Genomic DNA, 5,423 nt, shown 5'->3' on the forward strand with positions numbered 1-5,423 from the left:
CGAGCCATTTAAGAATCTCTTTCTTTACAACCTCTTTCATGATAGGATTTAACCTTCTCTGTTGTTCCACTGAAGGTTTGCTTCCTTCTTCAATGAGAATTTTGTGTTGACAAAAGGATGGACTGATTCCCTTGATATCAGCTATAGTCCAACCAATTGCTGTTTTGAATTCCCTTAGCACCCTCAAAAGTTTTTCCTCTTCCTCACCTGACAAGTTAGCTGCAATAATAACAGGAAGAGTAGAGCCTTCACCAAGAAAAGCATACCTCAAGTGATCCGGTAGCGGTTTAAGTTCAAGTTTAGGTGCTTCGATCACTGATGGTTGTAGTGGTTTATGATCTTCCTTTTGTTCCTCCAAACCAAGAGATTCGACAGGTGGTTCAAAATTCCTTCGCCAAGGTGATGAGTTAAGATGATGGAGTTCTTCCAATTCTTCTTCACTGTCCAATTCCTCATCATTGGTAAGGATTGCTTCCAATACATCATTCTGTAAAACCCGCTGGCTATTAGCTTCTGCCGTAGTATCAAGTACATCCATACTGAAACAAGATTCCTCATCAGTTGGTAATTTCATTGCATTGAATACGTTGAACGTGACCGTCTGATCTTGTATTCTCATTGTAAGTTCCCCTTTTTGGACATCGATCAAAGTTTGCCCGGTGGCTAAAAAGGGTCTACCCAAGATGATAGCAATTCTTTTGTCTTCTTCATAATCAAGAATCACGAAGTCGGCTGGAAATATTAATTTATCAACCTTGACCAGCACATCTTCAATTATACCCCTCGGATATGTGATCGAACGATCAGCCAGCTGTAAAGACATGTTTGTCGGCTTAAGCTCTGGCAGGCCAAGTTGTGTGAAGATAGATAGAGGCATCAGATTGATGCTAGCTCCCAAGTCGCACAGACACTTATCAAAAGAGAACTCCCCAATAGTGCAAGGGATAGTGAAGCTTCCCGGATCTTTCAGCTTAGGTGGTAATTTCTGTTTAAGTACAGCACTACATTCCTCTGTTAGTGCCACTGTCTCTAATTCTTCGAGCTTTAGCTTTTTGAAAGAATACCCTTCATGAATCTGGCATAGCTAGGCATTTGCTCGAGTGCTTCTGCAAACGGAATGTTGATGTGAAGCTTTTTGAAAACCTCAAGGAATTTACCAAATTGCTTATCCAGTTGCTGTTTCTTCAACCTCCTTGGAAACGGAGGTGGTGGATATAATGGCTTTGACACCGGAGCAGCTGCAGGGATAGCCCTATCCATTTCAACATTAGGTTTTATGCCAATTGTATTCGAAGGATGTTCTGCTGGAATTTCTTGCGGTTCATCATCCTGATCTTGTACTAATGTTGAGGTTGGCCCTGTTGTAGTTTTTCCAGATCTCAGCGTAATGGATTGGACTTGCTCTTTAGGGTCCCTCTTACCTGGTACCTCTGTATCACTAGGGAGATTCCCCTGTGGTCTGCTTAATAAAGCATTAGCTAACTGACCGACTTGTGTCTCCAAGGCTTTTAAAGTTACTGCCTGACTCTTGTACATGAGTCTTAGTTCTTCCATGTCAGACCTTTCGTTAGCTGATTGCCCATGATTCTGAAATCTCGGAGGGTGATATGGCTGTTTAGGTGCATACTGTTGTGGAGTTCCAGCCTGACTATACTGTTTAGGTCCCTGTTGAAATCCTTGTTGAGGCTGATTATAACCCTGATTATTACTCCAGCTGAAATTCGGATGATTTAGGTTGTTAGGATGGTAAGTAGCTGGAGCAGGCTGTTGACCTCTCTGAAAGTTGCTCACAAATTGTGCTGATTCACTAGAAATGGCACACTGATCAGTAGAGTGAGTACCCGCACATAATTCGCAAATTGAGATTGGCTGTTGAATTCCTTGGTTAGCCAGAGAATCGACTTTCATCGTGAGAGCCTTAAGTTGAGCAGCAATAGCTGTAGACGTGTCAAGATCAAGAACTCCGGCTACCTTCCCTTGAGTAAGTCTTTGAGTAGGGTTCTGATATTCATTAGCAGCCATCATTTCAATAAGATCATAAGCTTCTTCATAACTTTTAGCCCATAGCGCACCTCCAGAAGCAGCATCAAGCATAGGTCTGGATTGAGGTCCAAGACCATTATAGAAACTGTTTATTTGCATCCAATCCGGCATGCCATGATGGGGACACTTCCTTAGCATCTCCTTATATCGCTCCCAGGCTTTCACAGAATGTTTCTCCTGATTGTTGAGAGAATTGAGATAGAGCATTTCGTAGTGCAGCAGTCTTTGCCATGGGGAAGAATTTAGTGAGAAATTTCTGAGCTAGATCTTCCCATGTAGTAATAGAACCAGATGGTACAGAATGTAACCATCCCTTAGCCTTATCTCTCAGTGAAAATGGAAAAAGCCTTAGCTTCACAGCATCATCAGAGACTTCATTAAATTTGAAGGTGTCACAGATCTCTATAAAATTACGTATATGCATATTAGGGTCTTCAGTAGGAGAATCCCCATACTGTACCGAGTTCTGGACCATTTGAATAGTTCCTGGTTTGATTTCAAAGGCTTTGGCTGCGATTGCAGGCCTGACAATGCTTGACTGGATATCATCGATCTTTGGCATAGAGAAATCCTTCAATGCCTTACTGTCTGGTTGTGCTTCAGGTTCTGTCATTGTTTCAGAATCAGAAGAAGAAGATGAATCAATTGCTTCCTTACGAGCTCTAGAACGTGTTAGCATAAACGCGACCCAAGTACCTGAAATAAAGAAAAGAAAAGAAAAGTGAGAAGAGAATAGAATCCTAGTCAGTGAATTTTAATGCACACTGATGACAAGTACATAAACTAATTAATTAACACCGAGTCCCCGGCAGCGGCGCCAAAAACTTGTTCGCAAAAATCTACACGCAAGCGCACGTGATCACAAGTAATATATTAAGTTCGATCCCACAGAGACTGGTGAATTAAGAATACGCACCTATGCAACAATGTATGAGTAATTTTCACTGCTAAGACAATTAACAAGGATGTGTTCTTTTATACTAATAACTAAATTTACTAATCAAAATCAGAATAGGAAAACACATGGGATTCTAACTTCATTATCGAATTTATCTAGAATTGAAATTACTGATTAACATGTGACTGTTGATCCTAATCAGACAACACGAAAGTAATACATGCCAACTCTCGTTGCACACATATCATACCAATCAAAATCCGCAATTAAGACAGAAATCTCATGGACACCAACAAAGCTCAGACCCTATATCTCTATAGCGGTAGTGTAAGCAGAGAGGTTTAATAGCAAGTCATCTATCGTGATTACACAGGGTGATAAAAATAGTTCAAGTCTACCACAAATTATGCTTCATTCACATAATCCTATGTTTACATGGCATAGTTCTAAATTCAATCATCCACTCTCGCTTCAGAAAGAATTAACAAACAACTTAGAAGTTAGCTACGCTCCTAAGAAGAATAAGCACGGCTCATGCAAAGAAATCAACGTACGTCACACAATCAAGCAATTAATATTCATTACTAGACTACATCGATAAATCCATTAGAATCCCATGAAGGCGGTTAGTTCATAATCGAACTAATCGACATCATGGGTTCTAGTGAAAACATGATAAATAAAAGATGAGAATTAAGCGGAATAAAAGTGCTTGAATTAATAATAAAGAACACAACGTTACAGAATTGATGTTCACGATTTCGCTCGAAACTGTCACTTCCTCGCGAAGAACGATCCAATACAATACTGATAATGTGCTTGATTACAAGAGAAAAACTGATAAAACTATATTACGATATTCTACGATACAAGTGAGGCTAGGGTTTTTACACATGAGAAATTAGATACATTGACCAAGTCAACCGGGCCTTGACCGCTTCTAAAATCCGTCAGAAAAGCTCCAAAAATCGGCCCGGAACAGCTCTGCTGGGCGCGGCCGCGCTAAACTAGCGCAGGCGCGCTAGTGGGACAGTAGCTAGCGCGGGCGCGCTAAAATCTAGCGCGGGCGCGCTACTGTCTGCCACTGGCAGCCCGTTTCTTCGTTTTTTATCTCGTTCTCGCGTGCATGCCCTTCCTCGCTCTATTACCACTTCCGTAGGTGATCACGGTTGCATTTAGCACATGCAACAAGCCCTTTAAACCCCTAGATAGCTCTAGTGGACGAGTGTGTTCTCGTGAGGGTTTGTAGAAGATGTACCCACAAAATCCCAAGTCGTGATGAATCCACAATTCTCTATTCTTGCAAATAATGCACCAAAAACAACCTAAAATGATAGAAAATCACTTCATCACCTCAACTCGTGACCTGCACAGAAAAACACTAAAAACACATCAAAAGACACTAAACACTTAAGTACAACCAACCAATTTAAGTGGAAATGAAGGCCTATAAGTGTGTATAAATACCACTTATCAACAGTAAACTGTGGATTTAACGAATAGCAAGTTTAGCACAACTTGAAAGCTTACAAGCACTTTGAACACTTTGAAATGAATGAGAATGAGCCATATTTATAGGCAAATCTCAAGAACTAGGCAAGACAATGGTGGCAAAGACAATCTAGTGGTTGCTATGACAATTTGGCACTTTGTCTTGCTGAAAAACATAAGGTAAGACAATCATAAGCATTGTCTATAGCTTAGAAAGACAATCTGAAGTGGTAAGACAATCCCAGGGGCACGGTAAGACAATCAGGGCACGGTAAGACAATCTGTAGGATTGTCTTACACTCCAAACGGTAAGACAATCTGTAGGATTGTCTTACACTCCAAACGGTAAGACAATCATCCTGCTTGTCTTGGAAGTCACACGGTAAGACAATCAGAATGATTGTCTTGCCATCTGCACGGTAAGACAATTGCAAGGGACGGTAAGACAATCTGTGGGATTGTCTTACCGTGTGTTGGAGGAAGGAAATGGCACGGTAAGACAATCTGTTTGATTGTCTTACCTTGTTATTTCTTAAGACAATCATAGTAATTGTCTTTCCTTTTGAACCAACAAGACAATTGCTTATATTCCTTTAATTAATTAACCAATTAACATCCACTTAATTATATTAAATGCATAAATTCATAAATTAAATTAATTCGAGATAGAATTAATTTAATAAATAAATTACACATCATATATAATTATTTTGAGAAGTGGATTAAATAATTAGATAATCAATTATCCATTTTCTTCTTCTTTAGAGTCTTCAGTCTTCTGTAGACAATTAAGATCTTCGACTTGAGTGAACAGCCACTTTCTTTTGACGTAGAATATTTAATCAGATGAGCTGATACACAAATGTACTGTCTGGTTCATCTGTAACTAGCTCAATTAAATATTCCTTGTCATTTAAACAATTAAGCTGTGACTTGTTCGTCGATTCTTCGTCTTCTTAGTTCTTCTTCATTTGTAGACACAATGATGGAA

General features: G+C 39.8%; 1 non-coding gene across 1 annotated transcript; it reads left to right on the top strand.

Moving 5' to 3' along the window:
* Window positions 1-2,152: 2,152 nt before the first annotated feature.
* Window positions 2,153-2,260, top strand: LOC135151805 (small nucleolar RNA R71). The gene has a single exon (XR_010290721.1). It is a non-coding gene; the product is annotated as a small nucleolar RNA R71 (small nucleolar RNA).
* Window positions 2,261-5,423: the final 3,163 nt, after the last annotated feature.

Source organism: Daucus carota, chromosome 3, assembly GCF_001625215.2.
Source record: "Daucus carota subsp. sativus chromosome 3, DH1 v3.0, whole genome shotgun sequence".
Classification (NCBI taxonomy): domain Eukaryota; kingdom Viridiplantae; phylum Streptophyta; class Magnoliopsida; order Apiales; family Apiaceae; genus Daucus; species Daucus carota.